Source organism: Bufo gargarizans, chromosome 3 (genome assembly GCF_014858855.1).
Source record: "Bufo gargarizans isolate SCDJY-AF-19 chromosome 3, ASM1485885v1, whole genome shotgun sequence".
In the NCBI taxonomy this organism is placed as follows: domain Eukaryota; kingdom Metazoa; phylum Chordata; class Amphibia; order Anura; family Bufonidae; genus Bufo; species Bufo gargarizans.
Genome location: NC_058082.1, coordinates 281,164,693 through 281,188,720, shown reverse-complemented (window position 1 = coordinate 281,188,720; position 24,028 = coordinate 281,164,693).

The window sequence follows — 24,028 nt, the reverse complement described above, 5'->3', positions numbered from 1 at the left end:
ACTGTGGGCTGCAGAAATGTACTTATCTAGTCCATGATCAGGGCTTCGAACCCTGGAGGGTTGATTCCGACTCTCCGCGCTCCTGGCATGACCTGAAAAAATAAATTAAAGTTTAAGCGGGACAGGGCATCGGCTGCGGTGTTTTTCTTGCCCTCTATGTGCATGCAGATGACGTGGAAGTTGTATTGTAAAGATAGCCAGGTGAGCTTGCGCACTAGACGCATGACCTTGGGGAAGCTGGACCTACCCCTGGCGAGGATGTCGACAACAGCTTGGTTGTCTGTAATGAAGCATACTGGCCTGTTACTCCATGACTGCCCCCAGACAAGAGCGGCTGCTACGATGGGGTATACTTCGAGCAGGGGAGAGGACTTGGCGGCCTTCTGGTCTGAAGAGACCTGCGCGGGCCAAGGACCCGCAAACCATTGGTCCCCGCAGATGGCCCCGAAACCGAGGGAAGCGGCAGCATCAGAAAACACCAAGGGGGAGGCATCGTTCCACTGGGGAACAAAGAGGGAGATGCCGTTCCAGCTGGACAAAAAAACTGACCACATGGCCAGATCCGCCAACGCATCGCGTCCGAGGTGGATGAGGGCATGCTGATCTGAGGCTGTTGGGAGGAGTCTGAGTAGGCCGGAGTTGAACGATCTGCCCTGGGGCATGATCCTGGCGGCAAAGTTGAAAGACCCCAACAACGATTGGAGTTCCAACTTTGACACCGTGCGGGTACTCACGAGCCTGGCCACTGAGTCCTTTAGTCTAATTAATTTGTCCAGGGGAAGGCTGGCCTCCATTTTGACGGTGTTCAGGGTGATACCTAGAAAGGTGATTACCCTGGAGGGGCCCTCGACCTTTGCTGAAGCCACTGGGATGTTCAGGCGACTGAACAGGCTGAGGAGGCTGTCCAGCCTGTCCGGGGCGTGTTCGGCCTCCTCGATGAGCAAGAAGTCGTCCAAGTAATGGATCACCCTCGGACAATGGGCATGGTTGACCAGAATCCAGTGAAGTGGTTGGGCGAACTGGTCAAAGAGCCAGAACGTCAAGCGGGTGGCAAAATAATACTTTGCCCTCCATTTTATGCCGTAGAACTTCCACAGGTGAGGCAGAATTGGCAGCAACTTGAAGGCATCAGAAATGTCAGCCTTCAACAACCAAGCTCCTGGCCCGACCTGTAAGATGAGTTCTATGGCCTCGTCCAGAGAAGAATACTGCATGGAGAATTCGTCTGACGGGACCAGGGAATTTAGGCTGGGGGTGCTGGATGCATGAGGAGCAGACAGGTCGTAGATCAATCTTTTTTTATTTGAAGCTTTTTTGACAACTAAGCCTATGGGGCTGACCCGGTACACGAGGAAAGGAGATTCGGCAAATGGACCAATCATGAAGCCTTTCTGCAACTCAGCCTCCAACAATTTGTCCACCGCCACGGGGTCTGCCAGAGATGAGAGAAGGTTGGGGCATTCATGAGTGACCTGCGGAAGGGTGACTAACCCTGTATGGAAACCCTCCGAAAAACCTTGTTTGAGAAACAGGACGAAACTGGGGTCATGGTGCTGTTGGAGGAGGGAGAGTAACAGGTCAATGTTGACCCCGCCTAGTCAGGAGCGTATGGCCGTGCGTTGGGAACAGGAGGACTGAGGGTGGGCCCTAAAACAGATAGAGCAAATGTGCAAAGCTTTGCACTTATCATAACTGCAGAAGCCTAAATTGAAATTGTTACAAATTTGGTTCTTCCCTAAGAAGGTGATGGGACAACCGAGTTTGTCCGTGAAGGGGTTGGATTTCTGCGCACCGGTGTTGATCATTGGCCTGGCAGGGGGTGGGTTGGAGACATCGGCACCGATCGGAAGAATGGAGGACTGATTGGCAACCGGAACAAGCTGGGGCTTTCTGGCCGGCAAAATGCCTGCAAAAGCGCTCCATGTCCAAAACAGCCCAGTTGGTGACGTGCTGATATTGGAGGAACGCAGCTGCTGCTTTTGCGGAAAATGACCGGTGGTATTCGTAGAAGGCTGAGCCACCGTATTTGTACCCTAACTCGGTGGTCCTGTACAGGTATGTATCTAGCTCCTCCCTGCGGTGGGGATGCATGGAGCACACGATGTCACGGTACAGGCTGAAGGTCAGCATGAATTCGGGGATGGTAAGCTTCCTATTGAGGCGCACATCTTTAGACCTCAGCACCACTGATACATCACCGCAGGCAATTGTCCGGTTTTCAACTGTGTCGTGGGTGGAGATCAGGATGGCGGCTAAGTTGATGTCCTTTCCTGCCAGGATATCATGCCTGATATTTTCTGGCACGAAGAAAGCGGGGGCAATGTCGGGAGTGCCAAGACTTGTACCTGGGGTGTTGGCCCGGGAAGTGGAAGGAACGGCTTCGGGCTCTGGGAGAGGAGGAGACGTGGAACCCTTGTTCTCGATGGCCTGGAGTCTGGAATCGATGTCCGATATTGATGACGCTAAGTTGTTGATGGTTGCGTGGAGCTGGGTCAGGGATAGTTGAATGGTAGACATGGAGACCAGGTCTTCGGAATCTCTGGGTGGTTCTGGAGCCCTGGGCGATTCAGGAAAGAGCAGATGATATAACTCGGCCTTTCGTGCTGATGCAGAGTGGCGGATCCCTTTCTTTTTAAATTCAGTGATCAACCTGGGGATGGTCCAATGTCTGTAAGAAGCGTGGCTGGCTGCTTCGGAGATCGCTGACTCCGGGATAGACATTGGGTCCAGACAAACCCCCTGTCACAATCTGTCCACCCGCAAAAGATTAACTTAATACCCCGCCCCCAGGTCGCCCTAAGTCATGCCCCAATTTGGTTAGACCACGCCCCCTCTCACTCCTCAGCCGACGGGGATTGAAAAAATGAAGTTAAAAAAGCCGACAGGGATTGAAAAAATTAAATAAAAAATCAACTTCTAGGTCCCGCTAAGCCACACCTCGATCTGGTTAGGACACGCCCCCTCCCACTCCTCAGCCGACAGGGATTGAAAAAATGAAATCAACTTCTGTCAGCTGCAGTGGTGGGAGGGACGGTGACTTTCTCCCTGCAGCTCACACTCAGAGAGCACAGTGCTGCTGTATTAGAGTGAGCTGTTCAAAAGGACACCCCCCCGATCCGGTTAGGTCATGCTGCCTCCCACTCCTCTGCTAACAGGGATTGAAAAAATAAAGTTAAAAATCTACTTCTGTCAGATGCAGTGGTGGGAGGGAGGGTGACTTTCTCCCTGCAGCTCACGCTCAAACATCACAGTGCTGCTGTCTGAGAGTGAGCTGTTCAAAAGGACATCCCTTCACCGGACGGAGGACAGGCAGTCTGAAAGCCGGCCTAGAACTGGACCTCTGGCCACCCCAGGGGCAGGCTGCTGTGGAGGTCAAAGTTAAGGGGATGGTCTGCTGTGGAGGTCAGTGTTAAGGGGCAGATTGCTGCAAAGGCCACTGTTAAGGGGCGGGCCCCTGTGGAGGTCACTGTCAAGGGGGTGGTGTACTGTGAAACTCACTGTTAAAGGGGCAGGCTGCGGTGAAGGTCAAAGTGAAAAGGGTGGGCTGCTATGGAGGTCCCATTTTAAGGAAACGGGGCACTGTGGTGGGGGTCAGTGTTAAGGGGTAGGGGGGCTGTGGAGGTTACTGTTGAGGCGGTGGGGTACTGTAGATGTCACTGTTATGGGAGGATACTGTCGATATCTTTTAACGACACACACACAAACATTCAATGAAATAGATGAAATATATCCAAGCGAAGCCGGGTCCTTCAGCTAGTCTAATATATAAAGCTGAGTGTATGTATGTGTATGTATGTATGTCCGCTAAAGGAATCCTCACCGTCGCATTTACAATCACGAAATTTGGCACACTGGTACATCAGGTGTCCGGGAAGGTTTTAGACCGGGTCTCAGCTCTCTAACACCCTGAGATATTCCCCAAAATATGGCACCTCACATGACCTACAATAGCCAATAGAAGCCTGCAGGTATTTCTCTTTATATCCCAACTGCCATACACACGGTCACATGTCCCTTATCAGCCAATAGAAGTTTGCAGGTCCTTAGTCTCCACATACACACAGTTTTACACCATAACAACCCAGTCATTTTTCTTCACTACTGCAGGTCAGCTTTAAAGGGGCAGGGTGCTGTGGAGGTCACAGTTCAGGGGTAGGTAGGGTGGCCATTCAGGCCACTCTCAAAAGACGGACTTAAAAACCCCACCCCCAGGTTCCACTTAGCCACGCCCTGACCTGTTTAGGTCAATCCCCCTCCCACTCCGCAGCTGACGGGGATTGAAAAAATGAAGGTAAAAATCAACTTCTGTCAGCTGCAGGGGTGGGAGGGAGGGTGACTTTCTCCCTGCAGCTCACACTCAGACAGCACAGTGCTACTGTCTGAGAGTAAGCTGTTCAAAAGGACATCCCTGCATCCGTCCAGGCCCTGCGCCAGACGGAGGACAGGTAGTCTGAAAGCCGGAATGTCCGGCCTAAAACCAGACCTCTTGCTACCCTATGGGCAGGATGCTGTGGAGGTCACAGTTAAGGGGACGTTCCGCTATGGAGTTCAGTGTTAAAGGGTAGTGATGAGCGGCAGGGGCAATATTCGAATTTGCGATATTTCGCGAATATTTGGTCGAATATTTGCCATATATTTGTGATTTCGAGATTATTTTCTTGATCGTGAAAAATCGGCAATGTAATATTCGTGTAATGCGCTCGAAATACAGGCTTGGGTCACTATAGCTAAATTTTTTCAAGCTGCTAGAAGTTTCCTGAGACTGGAGAAAATGGTTGCAAGGCAGAACATTACAATAGCTTTATATGCAGATAGAGTGCTCCAATATATATGCGAAATCGGCACTAATGATGCGAATATTTTGGCGCAATACGTGCAACTTCACATTTTAACAAGTCTAACTACTTATTAGTTATTTGTGCACTAAGTATTGTTGTGAACTTGTGACATCACAGCACTATGTATGTATGGACAGCAGAACACTGTATGGTCAGCTACACTATATCTCTATCTAACCTACACTGACTATCTCCCACTAACTAACTATATTATATATATAAGCTAACTAACTAACTATCTAATGTAATGACAGGAAAGCAGAGAGCACAGCAATAACACTGCTGTCTCTCTCAGATCTGCAAAGTACTGCATACAAGGGCTGCTGGGGAGGTTCTTATATAGTAAGGGGTAGGCAACTTTTCTATTGGTTGCTAGGGATGTTGCTAAGCTCAGACAAAGACATTGCAGCCTTCGCATTGGCCCACAAGCAAGAAGGGAGGTTACGGATAAAAAAATTATAATCTAGAATATTCGAAATTACTAATATATATCAATAAATATTAGCGAATTCTTGAAGCGCCAATATTTGCGATTAATATTCGCTATTCGAATATTCGCGCCCAACACTATTAAGGGGCAGATTGCTGTAGAGTTAAGGGGGCGGGGTGTTGTAGAAATCACTGTTAAGGAAATTGGTTACTGTGGAGGTCACTAATAAAGGGGTGGCCGCTGTGGAGGTCTCTGTTAAGGGGGCAGGGAACAGTGGAGGTCACAGTTAAGGGGACGGTCCGCTATGGAAATCAGTGTTAAGGGGCGGAGTACTGTAAAGGTCACTATTAAGGGAGTGGGGTGTTGTGGAAGTCACATTTTAAGGGAATGGAGCTCTGTGGAGGTCACTGTTAAAGGGGCGGGGTACAGTGGAGGTCACTGTTAAGGGAGTGTCACGGCTGGGGATGTGGGAAACCCTCAGCCGTGCGGTACCCGTAGATGTTTGGTCGCTGCTTGGCCAGGACCACAGGATCAGGGAGCAGGTCACCTCCTAAAGCCTCCCTAATCTGACTCTAACTCCTAGCGGTATGAGCCGACCTTAAAGGTAGGAGGACTCATGCTCTGGAACCTCGGGTCCCTACTAACCCTCCGCAGGTCCCTAAGCTAGGAGCTGGGTAGACTACCTGTTCCTCCTGGACATGGAGGAACAGGAACCTAGAATGGCCAACTGTAAATAAGTGGAATCCAATACAACTTATGGCAGTGGCAGGTACGTGGAAACTACAACCTCACCTACCTTCCACACACACACAGCCTGGAACCCATGTAAAAAGTGCTGTTGTCCACAACAACAGAAATGACAGCACACACCATACATCACACGGGAAACCAGGAAACCATAAGTCCAATAAACAAGCAACCACATACACATAAACATCACATCAGACAAGGTAACATTTTATGACCAGAAGGGTGGCCCCCACTGGCAGATGGTAAAGTAACCAGGAGGATGTCTCCAGCAAGCATGGCTGAAGCACCCTCTCTGACTACTGCCTTCCACTGAGGCTATATAGGGCCAAGTAGCCACACCCACAGTCAGACACACCCAGTGCACACACACACTAGGAAGGAAGTTAACCCTTCACACACCAGGGAAGGGAAGACAGCAACTTAAAGGGGAATACACCCAACAACCCCCGTGCACACAAACACACGTTGCCAAGGGCAACCGCACGCATACCTGTTGTCCGCGGCAACCGCACTTGAGGCACACAACTAAGTGCCCTAAGTGCGGTTGACACAACACCAAACCGCGGGCAACTGCATGCGGCTCCCAAGGAGTCACGACCATGACCAAGGGTCGTGACAGGGAGTGGGTGTCACCGCCACTTCTGTGAGAAGGTCTGTTAGATGTTCTTCTCTACCTGCATGAAGTTCTTTGTTTTGGTTTCACTTTTTCATCTCCTTTCCTTCTCCCAGCTGTCACCTATTTACACTAATTGTCTCCCTTTATATTCCCTCCCATTCCCTGAATGTAATGGAGGCCAGTATGGCACCAGTTAATGTGTTATTTAGTGCTAGGTTCCCGTCTTACTGAGATCGCCTTGACGTTTGGCAGACGGGCCCAAATAATTTTGTACAAAATTATTTGCCAAGTATCTCCAATTTATTAGCGTAGCATTTGCACCAGAATACTTTCTATTATTTTGTCATTATTGTACTTTATTTGGTTTGCAGAGTGCTGTTGCATTGTATCTTTTTTTTTGAATCCCCGTCTTATTCCTGAACTCTTCAAATGTGAAATATCTCTTGTCATTCATACTTCAAAAGTCAGCTACAAACCGGATTCCCAAAAAGTTGGAACACTATACAAATTGTGAATAAATACTGAATGCAATGATGTGGAGGTGCCAACTTCTAATATTTTATTCAGAATAGAACATAAATCACGGAACAAAAGTTTGAACTGAGAAAATGTACCATTTTAAGGGAAAAATATGTTGAATCAGAATTTCATGGTGTCAACAAATCCCCCAAAAGTTGGGACAAGGCCATTTTCACCACTGTTTGGCATCTCCCCTACTTCTTACAACACTCAACAGACGTCTGGGGACCGAGGAGACCAGTTTCTCAAGTTTAGAAATAGGAATGCTCTCCCATTCTTGTCTAATACAGGCCTCTAACTGTTCAATCGTCTTGGGCCTTCTTTGTTGCACCTTCCTCTTTATGATGCGCCAAATGTTCTCTATAGGTGAAAGATCTGGACTGCAGACTGGCCATTTCAGTACCCGGATCCTTCTCCTACGCAGCCATGATGTTTTGATTGATGCAGAATGTGGTCTGGCATTATCTTGTTGAAAAATGCAGGGTCTTCGCTGAAAGAGATGATGTCTGGATGGGAGCATATGTTGTTCTAGAACCTGAATATATTTTTCTGCATTGATGGTGCCTTTCCAGACATGCAAGCTGCCCATGCCACACGCACTCATGCAACCCCATACCATCATAGATCCAGGCTTCTGAACTGAGCGTTGATAACAACTTGGGTTGTCCTTGTCCTCTTTGGTCCGGATGACATGGCATCCCAGATTTCCAAAAAAAACTTTGAAACGTGACTCGTCTGACCACAGAACAGTCTTCCATTTTGCCACACTCCATTTTATTTCACAAATTTTTTATTACAAAATTATAGCATACAACATCTTCCATAGTGTCATATTACCGTACAGTATAATTTGCTCATCACATTACAAGTATTCAGGATAGAAGACATCAGATGAAAAGTTTTCATGTATATCAAAGAAAGAAACAAGGCCGTGAAAGGACGACCAACAAACAAACAATGATAAACACTGCGCCAGATTTAAAATCAAGCAGTAGAATTGAGGTATGAATCCCCTACACTTGTAGATCTGGCAAAGATGGATAGTGTTTGGATATATAAGACGCCCATTTTCGCCCCCTGGCGCTGACACTTGATATACGGCACAACTGTTTTGCAATCAGTAGTTCCATGCCATAATTATAGTTGACTTTAGCAATTATTTCTGGTATGGTTGGGATGTCCCTACTCTTCCACCTTTTAGCTATTGCAACTCTCGTTACTGTTAGTATATGAAAAGCAATAGTGAGGTCCGCTAACTCTAAACATTCCAGCTCAAAGGAGAGCAATGCTAGTTCCGGGGACATGGGGAGCGCCTTCCCTATTACAGCACCTATAAGTGATAATATGTTGGACCAGAAACGGTTGACAGCAGGGCAGGTCCACCAGATATGCATTAAGTTGCCAACTGCTGATAGGCATCGCCAGCAAACATTTGAGGTGGTTGGGTATATAATGGATAGGCGATAAGGGGCATAATACCACCTATAAAGAAGTTTTCTTGAGGCCTCCAGGTGGTCGACACACTTCGAAGTTCTAGAGCTCAGGGAAAAAACAAAGGCCCAGTGTGCTGGCGCAAAAGTTTTATTTAAATCTTTCTCCCATTTAGTCTGGAACGTGAATTTTGATATAGTAACTGAGAGCTGCAACCCCTATAGGCCTCAGAAATACCTCCCTTCCGTATTCACTCAGTGAAAATGCCTGAGCTTGCGGATCTTGCTTAGAAATGGCTTCTTCTTTGCACTGTAGAGTTTCAGCTGGCAACGGCGGATGGCACGGTGGATTGTGTTCACTGACAATGGTTTCTGGAAGTATTCCTGAGCCCATTCTGTGATTTCCTTTACAGTAGCATTCCTGTTTGTGGTGCAGTGTCGTTTAAGGGCCCGGAGATCACGGGCATCCAGTATGGTTTTACGGCCTTGACCCTTACGCACAGAGATTATTCCAGATTCTCTGAATCTTCGGATGATGTTATGCACAGTTGATGATGATAGATGCAAAGTCTTTGCAATTTTTCGCTGGGTAACACCTTTCTGATATTGCTCCACTATCTTTCTGCGCAAAATTGTGGGAATTGGTGATCCTCTACCCATCTTGGCTTCTGAGAGACACTGCCACTCTGAGAAGCTCTTTTTATACCCAATCATGTTGCCAATTGACCTAATTAGTGTTAATTGGTCTTCCAGCTCTTCGTTATGCTCAAATTTACTTTTTCCAGCCTCTTATTGCTACTTGTCCCAACTTTTTTGGGATTTGTTGACACCGTGAAAATTTGAATCAACGTATTTTTCCTTTAAAATTATACATTTACTTGGATTAAACGTTTGATCTGTCATCTACGTTCTATTACAAATAAAATATTGACATTTGCCATCTCCACATCATTGCATTCTGTTTTTATTCACAATTTATTTAGTGTCCCAACTTTTTTGGAACCCGGTTTGTGCAATTTTTGGTCCTTTCCATTGTTTGGTGTTCCTGGTATCTGTCAGAGTCAGTGTCAGGGGGTCTAGATATGTAAAGCATTGCCAAGGCAGGCTATATTTTTTCCGTACCGCCTTCCATGTTGCGTATGTATCTCTAAACATGAGGCTGTGTTTGGCTGAGGTGGGTAGCTCTGAATACTTTATTTGTAGAAGAGTAGTCAGACTCCAAGGGGCAAACAGGCCGCACTCCAGTTTGTAATTGGAATGTTGGCTGAGGCCCCCCAGTCAATCAAAACAATTTCTCAACAGGCTGGCTAGGTGATATGTTCGTAGGTCAGAGAAGTTTATTCCTCCATTTTGTTTATTTAACTGAAGTGTAGTCAAAGATATTTTTGGCTTTTTGGTTGCTCATATATAAGACCTAAATGCTGTCTCTAGTTTTTTAATATCAGTATATTTTATCAATAATGGTATGGTTTGTATCATATAGAAGAGTTTTGGAACACACATCATTTTCAGCATATGGCATTTTTCTTTCAGTACAATAACAGTGAAGAAAAATAGTCAGCGGCACTCACCAGTGTACTGTATCAAGTCGATGCTTTATTCACCAAAAACATGGCATGGGGCAGACAGGTAACTACACACACCAAACAGCAGCGGCCGTTTTTCGCGCTACATGCGCTTCATCTGGCTATGTGTCAGCGCGTCCATTTGCGCTGCCCCTTTAAAGGTATAGGTGCTGCGCGTTGCCATGACAACGGGCAACAACAATGCGGCAATGAGACCAAAAGCAGAACATAATTATAATACAAAACAAAGCAGCAATCTCACATCTAATCAGAGGAATACACTTGAATCATTTCTGTCATTTAAGCCAAGTTTACCTAATGCCTGGGTACGCAGAATCCACTTTGCTTCTCTCTGCATGGGGGGGGGGGGGGGGGGGGGTGATGTCTGTCTCCTCCCTGTGGAGGGGCGGCCACGGTCTCCAAGCCTGTGAAGGAGATGCAGTCTAAGCTACCTGCATGAGCAGTCCTTTCATGATCTATGAACCAGGGGAAACCCTTTCTTGTCATTACAGAATTAAAATGTTCCCTCACTCGTTCAAACATACACCTGATTGTCTTCCCAACATAGAATCTGCCGCACTTGCAGAGCAACAAGTATGCCACATACGTGCTCCTGCAATTAATAAAACTACAGATTCTATGTTGGCTCCCTGCAAACTGGATACACTTTTTTGGGGAGTTATATTTACACAGTGAACAACTCCCACATTTAAAGTTCCCCTTTGGTAGCTTCTCTGATAGGCAATTATTACTTCTAACAGGGGCAAACCTGCTCCTTACAAGCTTATCCTTGATTGTATGGCTTTTCCTAAAGGATATAAGTGGTTTGTGTTCAGTGAGTTCATTCAGGGTCTCATCTCTCCTTAAAATGTCCCAATTTTTGAATATCACAGAACGGATACGTTCAGCCATAGGACTATATTTAAAGGAGAATGTGAACCTGGAACTCGCATGCCTGTCCTGTACGTGTTTGTTCCTGTCGTCACTCTTATGGACTAGAGCACTTTAAGAAAAAGTCTCTTCAACTTTCTTCATATCTTTATCTAGTGATTCCTCTGCATAACCTTTTTCCATTAGGCATTGTTTCAGTTCTAATGCTTGTTTATGGTGGCCCTCATCCTTACTATTTATTCTTCTTAGTCTGATGAATTGGCCGTATGGTACAGCTTTTTTTAACACTTGGATGGAAGCTGTCATGGTGGAGAAGGAATTATTGGCCATCGGCTTCCTAAAGCTCTCCGTGACCAATCCGTCGCTCTCAACCACGACAGCCACATCCAAAAACTCCAAACGTGTTCCCGCTAAATTTAGGGGGAATGTCATTCCCATGTCCTTTGTATTCAAGTATTCCACAAATCTTTTACATTCGACCTCTGTACCTTCCCACACTATAAACACATCATCCACAAACCGTAAAAACGTTTTTAGATGGGATAAAAAAGGATTTGAGATTGAAAAGACAAATCTGTCCTCCAATCTAGCTAGATACATGTTTGCGAAGGTACAGGAGCCGGGGGTCCCCATAGCCGTACCCAACTTTTGACTGAACCACTCATTTCCAAACCTAAACACGTTATTGGTGAAAATAAAATCCAGTGCTTCACCAATGAACTCACAAAATATAGTGCTCTTTCCTAAGTTAGTTACGATGTCAAGGACCGCCTCCACACCCGCACCACTGATCTTTCTATCAGTGACAGTATGAGTTTCATCCATCTGGAGATATCACTTAATATTGTTTTCATTAGGGGGGATTATAGTGTTTGGTGTTCTCACAGTCAATATACCCAGGTATTTTATAGAGTCCTTAGCCATGGCGACTGGAAGATTATTGATTTGTTTGAACTTTCTTTCTAAAGAGTGCGGGGTTAAGTCTAACAATTCATACTTATGTTGTTTACTCTAAAAACTCTATCAAGAATATCTCCTTCACCTACACACCATAGTTTGACATGAAAAACAGTATATCGTCTGCAAAGAGTGCTGTTTCACTTCCATATTTCCTATACAGATACCTGATATTGTCTTCCCTTTTTCTATTGCTTTTGACAGAGCTTCTACAGGTAAAGCCAAATTAAATAATAATGGGGATAGGGGATATCCCTGTCATGTTCCTTTTTGTAGAGGAAAAGGTTTAGATATAAATTCTGGTGTAGCTATCCTCGCTTGTGGGTTAGAGTATAACGTGGATAGGTAGTTCTGAAAGGGTCCTTGCAATCCCATATGGTCTAGTACATCCATCAACCATTCCCACCTTACATTATCAAATGCTTTTTCTGCAGCTATACTGAGTATGCCCGGTCTAGGGTGAGCTGACGGGTTTGCTTGTGTGGTTTGTAATACTGCTAATACTTTACGTATATTAGATACAGCAGCCCTACCTTGGACAAACCCCACTTGATGTGGAGATATTAGTCGGGGCAGCACCTTCGCCAGTCTGTCTGCTAATATTTTTGATATTATTTTAATATCCACATTAATCAAGGATATTGGTCTATACGATGTCGGTGACGTGAGGTCTTTCACCTGTTTAGGAAGTACTTTAATGTATGCCGTATTGGCAATTGTTGGTATCTTTTTGTTAGCCATATAACCATTATGTAGAGGTGTTAAGATGGGTCCTATTTTCTCCTTCAAGACCTTATAGAATTCTCTCGTGTATCCATCGGGACCCCTGGATATATTAATTTACCTCCCCCTGTGTTATAGGAGCATTTAACATATCCAGCTCCTCTGTAGTAATTTTTAAAGGGAAAGTGAAGTTAACCAGGATTTCGTGTCTCTATTGTTTTGTGATGTGTCAGAGTAAAGATGAGTATAGAACTCCTGGAAGATCCCACTGATATTATGTGGGTCATGGTGTATTACTCCCTTTGAGTCTTTTAACACTACTATTGAGGCGTTAGTAGTATGTCCTTTAGCTAGGCGTGCCAACAATTTCCCTGTCTTGTTCCCATATCAATAGTATTGTGCTTCCATATGTGAGCGACTCAGTTCTTCCCTTTTGTGCAGCAAATTTTCATATTGTTGTTTCACCTGTTCCCATGCCGTCTTGTTAAACTGGGTAGTATTTGAGCAATATTTTGTATAAGCCTTTTCTAGCAGTCTGCTATAATGTTGAAACGTCTGGTTTGTATTTTTTTTCAAAAATTTCATATGTGAGATTATTCTCCCTCTTCGAACTATTTTACCTGCATCCCAGAGGATTTGTGTGTCTGTCTTCTCCGAGTTATCCAGCAGGAACTCCTGCCACTATTGGTTCAGGTTTCACAGAACAACTCTTTTTTGGTAATTTTTTCAGGGAACCGCCAGTGCCCTTTAGTATGGTATCCACAAGGGTCGCTATAACTGGTGTGTGATCAGATATAACAATTTCTCCTATCTCTATGGATTGCATGCGCAAAGCATATAACCTGGACGCACATATGTAGTCTAGCCTAGACCATGACGTGTGGGAGTGCGAGTAATGTGTATACTTCCTACCTTCTGGGTTAAAGAGGCGTATCTTTAAGGTCTAGATTTTGGAGAAAAGGTGTTAACTGTTGGTCCATTCCTCTGGGCTTTGTCTCATTTGTCTTTCTTTTGCGTCAGCATACATTACTGTATTGAAATCCCCAGCCAGGAGTTTGAGCGGCGTGCTATCTGCTGAAACTATTCTGAAAAAAAACTTTATTGGGAGTATTGGGTCCATATATGTTATGTATGTTCATTATCTACATGGTTGATTTCAATTGGATATAGTGCCATCTCCCTTCTGAGTCTGCTACCTGGTGTATGCCTTCTAAAGGGAGATTGGTGCGTACCAGGGTAAGGACTCCTGCTTTAAGCCCTACTGCTTCTGATCCATAAATCTCTCCCACCCACAGTTTTCTCATTCTAAAGAAATCCTCCTCATGGAGGTGTGTCTCCCGTAACATGGCTATGTCCACCCTCAAGCATTGTAGATGTTGCAAGACCATTAGGCACTTATGGGGGGAGTGCAGCCCCTTTACACTCCAAGTTACAATTTTCATACTTTAAAACCTTTATAATGTGATTTACGTTCAAGTGGTACCATTTTGTCCTTTACTGTCATGCTGAGAATTTCAACCCCAAAAAACCCCATAAGAACATGTAACTTGAAACAAATGTTAACAAAAGAAAATAACCATAGGTTGCACCGCAACGAGAAGTTGGAGAAACTGATCTCGTACAGTGATAATTGCCTAGCAACTTCTCTTTTTTCCATTATAGAAAGTTCTAATAGAGTTATAATTAGGTATTCTTTCCCACCCACCGTCATTATAAGATAAATATGTTCTGTACCATTCGTGGCCCGATTGGTATGTATCCATAAGCAGTGGAAGAACTACCGTATTTTTCGCCGTATAAGACGCACCGGCGTATAAGACGCACCTAGGTTTTTGGGGAGGAAAATAAGAAAAAAAATATTTTGAACTAATTGTGGTCTGTGGGTGATGCACTGTTATGGGGATCTGTGGATGACGCACTGTTATGGGGGATCTGTGGGTGACACTTAAAGGGGATCCTCTCTGGATGGCGCTGTTATGAGGATCTGTGTATGACAGTTATGGGGGGGATCTGTGGATGACACATATACAGCATCTTATGCTATGTGTCATCCACAGATCCCCTCCATAAGTGTGGGGGTCGCATTTGCTTTTATAATGGGGGTGGGGGTCGCATCTGCATTTATAATGACAGCGGGGCCCGTGCAGTGACTGTATTCTACTACACGGGCCCCGCTCACTGTATAATCATATCCCTAATACTGTAGTTAATTGTTGTGTGCACTGCATGTAAAAGCATAATGAGCGATGATGAGCGCTATTACTTACAATTAGAAGCGCTCGCCGTTCGGAGCAGAGAGGAGGGAGGAGGCAGGAGGCAGGCCGGGAGGACGGGCGCTGGCAGTGTGAGTCATACGTCACGCGCCTGCGCCGCCTGCTTCATTCATGGAGCTTAGAAGTTTAGAAGCAAATCTTGAAATTTTTCAGAAATTTACAAAAACTCAATTTTTAGGGACCAGTTCAGGTCTCAAGTCACTTTGCGAGGCTTACATAATAGAAACCACCCAAAAATGACCCCATCTAAGAAACTACACCCCTCAAGGTATTCAAAACTGATTTTGAATACGTTGTTAACCCTTTAGGTGTTGCACAAGAGTTATTGGCAAATGGGGAGGAAATTTGAGAATTTAATTTTTTTGTCTAATTTTTCATTTTAACCCATTTTTTCCACTAACAAAGCAAGGGTTAACAGCCAAACAAGACGGTATCTTTATTGCCCTGACTCTGCCGTTTACAGAAACACCCAATATGTGGCCGTAAACTACTGTACGGCCACACAGCGGGGCGTAGAGTGAAAGGTGCGCTGTTTGGTTTTTGGAAGGCTGATTTTTATGGACTGGTTTATTTACACCATGTCCCATTTGAAGCCCCCTGATGCACCCCTAGAGGAGAAACTCCCTAAAAGTGACCCCATCTAAGAAACTACACCCCTCAAGGTATTCAAAACTGATTTTACATACGTCGTTAACCCTTTAGGTGTTGCACAAGAGTTATTGGCAAATGGCGATGAAATTTGAGAATTTCATTTTTTTGCCTAATTTTCCATTTTAACCCATTTTTTCCACTAACAAAGCAAGGGTTAACAGCCAAACAAGACTGTATCTTTATTGCCCTGACTCTGCTGTTTACAGAAACACCCCATATGTGGCCGTAAACTACTGTACGGCCACACAGCGGGGCGTAGAGGGAAAGGTGCGCCGTTTGTTTTTTGGAGGGCTGATTTTTATGGACCGGTTTTTTGACACCAAGTCCCATTTGAAGCCCCCCTGATGCACCCCCAGATTATAAACTCCATAAAAGTGACCCCATCTAAGAAACTACACCCCTCAAGGTATTCAAAACGGATTTTACAAACTTTGTTAACCCTTTAGGTGTTGCACAAGATTTAATGGAAAATAGAGATACAATTTCAAAATTTCACTTTTTTGGCAGATTTTCCATTTAAATTTTTTTTTTCCAGTTACAAAGCAAGGGTTAACAGCAAAACAAAACTCATTATTTATGGCCCTGATTCTGTAGTTTACAGAAACACCCCATATGTGGTCGTAAACCGCTGTACGGGCATACGGCAGGGCGCAGAAGGAAAGGAATGCCATACGGTTTTTGGAAGGCAGGTTTTGCTGGACTGTTTTTTTTTACACCATGTCCCATTTGAAGCCCCCCTGATGCACCCCTAGAGTAGAAACTCCAAAAAAGTGACCCCATTTTAGAAACTACGGGATAGGGTGGCAGTTTTGTTGGTACTAGTTTAGGGTACATATGATTTTTGGTTGCTCTATATTACACTTTTTGTGCGGCAAGGTAACAAGAAATAGCTTTTTTGGCAGCGTTTTTTATTTTTTTATTTACAACATTCATCTGACAGGTTAGATCATGTGGTAATTTTATAGAGCAGGTTGTCACGGACGCGGCGATACCTAATATGTATACAATTTTTTTTATTTATGTACGTTTTACACAATGATTTCATTTTTAAAACAAAAAAATGTTTTAGTGTCTCCATAGTCTAAGAGCCAGTCTATGATTTCAGTTTTTGGGTGATTATCTTAAGTAGGGTCTCATTTTTTGCGGGATGAGATGACGGTTTGATTGGCACTATTTTGGGGTGCATATGACTTTTTGATCGCTTGCTATTACACTTTTTGTGACGTAAGATGACAAAAAATGGCTTTTTTTACACCGTTTTTATTTTTATTTTTTTACGGTGGTCACCTGAGGGGTTAGGTCATGTGATATTTTTATAGAGCCGGTCGATACGGACGCGGCGATACCTAATATGTATACTTTTTTTTATTTATGTAAGTTTTACACAATGATTTCATTTTTGAAACAAAAAAAATGATGTTTTAGTGTTTCCATAGTCTAAGAGCCATAGTTTTTTCAGTTTTTGGGCGATTATCTTAAGTAGGGTCTCATTTTTTGCGGGATGAGATGACGGTTTGATTGTTACAATTTTGGCGTACATGCGACTTTTTTGATCACTTTTATTACCTTTTTTTGGGAAGTAAGGTGGACAAAATTTCAATTTCATCATAGTTTTTTATTTTTTATTTTTATGGCGTTCACCGTTCGGGTAAAGTAACATGACTGTTTTATAGATCAGGTCGTTACGGACGCGGCGATACCAAACATGTGTAGGGAATTTTATTTTTTTAATTTTTAATCAGTGATAAATGTGTTTTTTGATTTTTACCTTTTTTTCACTTTTTTTTTGACCCAGACCCACTTGGTTCTTGAAGATCCAGTGGGTCTGATGTCTGTATAATACAGTACAGTACAATATATATTGCACTGTACTATATTTTACTTACACTGAACAGATCTATGCTTTCAGCACAGATCTGTTCAGCACCATGGACAGCAGGACGCCTGAGAGGCGTCCTGTTGCCATGGGAACCTTCCCCGTCTGCTCAGTTATGGTCAGAACTGCGCAGACGGGGAAGGGTAAGGACGGGGCTCTGGGGGGGCTGTCTGGGGGCTCTCTCCCTCTCCATCGGGGGGCTGCAAAGGCACTGCAGCCCCCCGATCGGAGAGGGAGGGAGCTCCCTCTTACTGTTAACTTTTTCCATACAGCGGTCCGTACGGACCGCTGTATGGAAAGGGTTAAACGGCTGACATCGCATCACCGATGTCAGCCGTTTATACCAGGGTGCCAGCAATGTGCTGGCACCCTGGTATACCCACTGTACACCAACGATTACGCAATAGGAGGCGGGCGGGGGATCGCGATCCCGCCTGCCGCACCGCCCGCCTCCCGCACCGCCCCCACCGCCCGCAACACCCCCCCTGCACCTCCCACCGGGCTAAAATCATTCAGAGGTGCAGGGGGGGTGATAAATATATATTTTCGCCACACTAAAGTTTCTGATCGCCGCGGTCAGGGACCGCAGCGATCAGAAACTGCAGAAAGCGCAACAAACCGCAGGTCTGAATTGACCTGCGGTTTGTTGCGATCGCGGACATGGGGGGGTCACGGGACCCCCCCGCGCATTTAGCCGAGGTGCCTGCTCAATGATTTGAGCAGGCACCTTGTTCCGATCACAGCCGGCCGCACGGCAGTGATCGGAACAACACATGACGTACCGGTACGTCATGTGTCCTTAAGGACTCGGGAAACATGCCGTACCGATACGTCATGTGTCCTTAAGGGGTTAAGTTCTCCTGCAAAATGTCTTGATAAACTTGGGAATTTATTTTTCCTTCGATGATAGCAATCCATCCAGGCCCTGATGCAGCAAAGCAGCCCCAAACCATGATGCCCCCACCACCATACTTCAAAGTTGGGATGAGGTTTTGATTTTGGTGTGCTGTGCCTCTTTTTCTCCACACATAGTGTTGTGTGTTTCTTCCAAACAACTTAACTTTTGTTTCATCTGTCCACAGTATATTTTGCCAGTACTGCTGTGGAACATCCAGGTGCTCTTGTGCAAACTGTAAACGTGCAGCAATGTTTTTTTTGGACAGCAGTGGCGTCCTCTGTGGTATCCTCCCATGAAATCCATTCTTGTTTAGTGTTTTACATATCGTAGATTCGCTAACAGGGATGTTAGCATATGCCAGAGACTTTTGTAAGTCTTTAGCTGACACTCTAGGATTCTTCTTCACCTCATTGAGCAGTCTGCGCTGTGCTCTTTCAGTCATCTTTACAGGACGGCCACTCCTAGGGAGAGTAGCAGCAGTGCTGAACTTTCTCCATTTATAGACAATTTGTCTTGCTGTGGACTGATGAACAGCAAGGCTTTTGGAGATACTTTTATAACCCTTTCCAGCTTTATGAGAGTCAACAATTCTTAATCATAGGTCTTCTTTGTGCAAAGCATCATTCACATTAGGTAATGCTTCTTGTGAAAAGGAAACCCAGAACTAGTGTGTGTTTTTTATAGGGCAGGGCAGCTGTACCCAACACCTCCAATCTCATCTCATTGATTGGACTCCAGTTGGCTGACACCTCACTCCAATTAGCTCTTGGAGATGTCATTAGTCTGGGGGTTCACATACTTTTTCCACCTGCACTGTAAATGTTTACATGATGTGTTCAATATAAACATGGTAACATTTAATTCTTTGTGTATTATTAGTTTAAGCAGACTGTGATTGTCTATTGTTGTGAGTTAGATAAAGATCAGATCACATGTTATGACCAATTTGTGCAGAAATCCATATAATTCCAAAGGGTTCACATACTTTTTCTTGCAATTGTATGTAGCCAGTCAGATCCCAGGACCGTGGCAGTCTTCTGGCGTCGGTAGTTGTCCCCACTATTTGTTGCAGAAACTGTGTCTTGTTTGTCTTCATGAAGCCAAATTCTTAGTATGTCTACGCTGTTCCTTTAGTTGAGGAAACGCGTCCCCTGGTGCCGCTGGTGGCAGATTGTACTTCCTGCATGTCCGCTGAGAGAGTGGTGGGGATTTTGCGTCCTTTTCCTCCTTGTCTGCATCCATCATGGCGGCTGCCTCTCTTGGAGTCTGAAAAGTTGTGGTGGAGCCATCCTCGTGGAATTCTCTAAGGAGGGCAGGATACATCAAAGCAAACCGCATCCTCCTATTGTATAGCTCTGAGCACACTGTAGAGGAGGCCCTTCGGCGTTTTAACACCTCCGCCGAGAAATCAATAAAGATCAGGTAAGATCCTTACTGCCACCTCAAGCACCAGTCGGTGATAATAAATCTGGGGGCCATCTGTGTAGCCATCTTCTTTGGGCATTTGTTGTATGTTGTTGTTGCCCAAGTCAGTGGAATGCTCATGTTCCTCCATTATTGACGTCTCTTCCGATGGCATGACTACTTTGGGAGGGCATTTCTGCTTGGTTTTGCTCCCCATATTGATTAAAAAGCGTCCATAAACTGAAGGATCCACTCCTCTATTGTTCTGAATAATGTCAAGGGGTTTTATTCGATATGTGGGGGGAGCAGTGAGGTTTTCAGGCGGGTGGTTGCGGAGTGCTCACCTCCTGCTGCCTTCCATGATGGCGCCGGAACTGGAAGTTGTGCACCACTAATTATTTATTGCTATCCTCAGGACAGCGATACAGTTTGGTGCTGCAGCAGGGCAAGGGAGTGATGCCTCCCTGCCCCACATTTCCCTCTGATAGGCAATAGGCCTTGTAATCATCATCGCACTGCCTGAGCTGGGCAGTGTACAGCTACAAGGAGGTAAGTATTTGAGTTTATTGTTTTTTATTTGGCACCATGCAGTTGGGCCACCATTGGGGAGGTGGGAGCACTATGGGGGAATCTACTGGGGGCACTAAATAGGGGCATTTTGTAATGGCAGACATAAGAGGGCATGTTCTTGTTCTGGCACACGTTTTGTATGGGCACACATTTTAAGGGGGCATTTTTTTTAACTGGTATGCATTATAAGGGGGTATTTTTGTACGAGAAAACACTATGAAGGGTTATTTTTTGTACTGGTGCACATTGTAAGGGGTATTTTTAGCACTGGCACACATTATAAGGATGTATTTTTTGCACTGGTGCATATTATAAGGGGTATTTTTTTGTACTATGGTATATTATAAGGGGGCATTTTTTGTATTGGTGCACCTTTTAAGGGGATATTTTTGTACTGTCACATATTATAAGGGGGTACTTTTGTACTGGCACTCATTAGAGGGCATTCTTCTACTGGCACACATTATAAAGATAATTATTACTATTGGGGAACTATGGGGAACATAAGTACTAGTATGGGCACAATGGAGGCATTATTACTATTAAAAGGCACTGTTAACACTAAGGTCACTAATTATTTTTATTGGTGGGACCTCGGGGAGCACAATTATTTTTTGGGGACATTATGTTTACAACACACCTTTAAAATTTTTTCCTCAGGCAGCAGAAACGCTAGGTGTTCCTCTGCCCCTCGCCACAAAGCACTGAGGTAAGGGGGCCCAAGCTGAACTCTTGCACCGAGGTCCATGAGCCTTTAGTTATGCCCCTGTGGAAGGCGATGTGTGACGCAGATCGATTAAGGATACGCAAAAGACCTTTGCCGACAAGTACCCGGAAACAAAACCACCAGCTAAACTTTGTATTCAGAGTCTGGTTTGGAAATTACATCAAACTGGCTCTGTTGCAAACATCAAGAAATAATACAAGTTTACTGGCGCTCTTACTTAATAATGTTGAGTATGCTGCAAGGAAGGTCAGTGCTGCAATGACAAAGTGAAGATGTAAAAGAAGAATTCCTGACTGCTTCCACCAGACTGGAAGATCGGGACAACTATCAAGTATTTACCATTACACATCAGCATTGCGGACTCTCCTTTAGAAGTACAGGTAGGTATCACAGTGTCACATATAGATACTACTTATAATTGAGAGGACAGCAGGCGTTGTAGAACCCCACTTCTAGTCATTGGTACTTAGATGCACTCAGAGGGTAAGCACAGGAATTATTTTGGAAACATGAAGACATAAAGGCCTCCATCAATCAGGACGGCTTAAGTTGTGCATGAAATTTCAGCAGTGGATTGCAAGTAGCCCCCAAAAATCAACTCAAAGACTGTCACGAATGACGTATTAGTGAGTGCTGAACCTGAAACCGTACCGAATAAAGTGTGTTTAGGAACTGAAAGAGTCTGACAAAGCTAAATGTGTAAATTGCTGGACTTGGTTGCTGACTATGATTGCTGACAGACTTTTGGACCCATTGCTGACTTCATGACGGACGAAGCTTGGTTTCCGTTATCAAGTCACGTAAATTCCTGGAATACGAGTTACTGATCTGCTGAAAATCCCCATTTGACTACAAAACACCACTTCATGACCAGAAAATTGGCATTTGGTGCGCAGTGTCAGGAAAATGAATAGTGGGCACAATTTTCTTAAAATCAACTGTGAATACCGCAATTTTCAAAGCAGAAGAAAAAATGTCCTGCTTTTTCCAACAACATGGGGCAACATGCCACCCCTCACAGAACTTACTGGCATGGGTTCATAAACTGCTTACAGAGGAGCGAACTGTGAACACGGGGTTGTGGCCACCGCGTTCCCTAGACTTGTCCACATGCAATTTTTATCTGTGGGTAAATTTTAAACTGAAAGTGTCCGCTAACAGTCTACATCCCCTGGATGAACTCAAGGAAAGCATCACAAATACTATCCGTAGCATCACAAACAGTATCAGCCAACATAATCTGACCTGCCCAAAGAGGCATATAGGGGAACAGGGACCGCTTTCAGCATCTTTTGTAACTTGTGGGTAATTAAAAAAACACAATCCACTTGCTTGTTCATCTTGTCATACTATCGCTGGAGCTGGGATAGTTCTTTGTGAGCTACCCTGTATTAGACCTTGTGGGCAACAACTACAGTCATGTGAAAAAATTAGGACACCCTTTGAAAGCATGTGGTTTTTTGTAACATTTTTAATAAAAGGTTATTTCATCTCCGTTTCAACAATACAGAGAGATTAAAGTAATCCAACTAAACAGAGAAAACTGAAGAAAAGTCTTTTCAAGATCTTCTGTAAATGTCATTCTACAAAAATGCCTATTCTAACTGAGGAAAAAGATAGGACACCCTCACATGTATTCCCTCTTAAATTGGCTCAGATCTCACACAGGTATATCACACCAGGTGCACATAATTAGTAGATCGTTACTCTGCATGTTGAATGAGGCTTGCCCTATTTAAACCTCAGACATTTAGTTTGGTGTGCTCCTGACTGTTGAAGTGAGAGTGAGCACCATGGTGAGAGCAAAAGAGCTGTCAGAGGACTTCAGAAAAAAGATTGTAGCAGCCTATGAGTCTGGGAAGGGATTTAAAAAGATCTCAAAAGATTTTGAAATCAGCCATTCCACTGTCCGGAAGATAGTCTACAAGTGGAGGGCTTTCAAAACAACTGCCAACATGCCCAGGACTGGTCGCCCCAGCAAGTTCACCCCAAGAGCAGACCGCAAGATGCTAAAAGAAGTCTCCAAAAACCCTAAAGTGTCATCTCGAGAACTACAGCAGGCTCTGGCTACTGTTGATGTAGAAGTACATGCCTCTACAATCAGAAAGAGACTGTACAAGTTTAACTTGCATGGGAGGTGTGCAAGGGGGAAACCTTTGCTTTCCAAGAGAAACATCGAGGCCAGACTGACATTTGCCAGAGATAAAGTTGACAAAGACCAGGACTTCTGGAATAATGTTCTTTGGACAGATGAGTCCAAAATTGAATTATTTGGACACAACAGCAGAGGACATGTTTGGCGTAAACCAAACACAGCATTCCAAGAAAAGAACCTCATACCAACTGTGAAGCATGGAGGTGGAAGTGTCATGGTTTGGGGCTGCTTTGTTGCAGCAGGACCTGGTCAGCTCACCATCATAGAATCCACGATGAATTCTACTGTGTATCAGAAGGTGCTTGAAGAACATGTGAGACCATCAGTTAGAAAATTAAAGCTGAAGCGGAACTGGACCATGCAACATGACAATGACCCAAAACATACTAGTAAATCAACCAAAGATTGGCTGAAAAAGAAGAAATGGAGAGTCCTGGAATGGCCAAGTCAAAGTCCAGATTTGAATCCCATTGAGATGCTGTGGGGTGACTTGAAAAGGGCTGTACGTGCAAGAAACCCCTCAAACATCTCACAGCTGAAAAAGTTCTGCATTGAGGAGTGGGGTAAAATTTCCTCAGACCGATGTCGAAGACTGGTAGATGGCTACAAGAACCGTCTCACTGCAGTTATTTCAGCCAAAGGAGGTAACACTCGCTATTAGGGGCAAGGGTGTCCTATCTTTTTCCTCAGTTAGAATAGGCATTTTTGTAGAATGACATTTACAGAAGATCTTGAAAAGACTTTTCTTCAGTTTT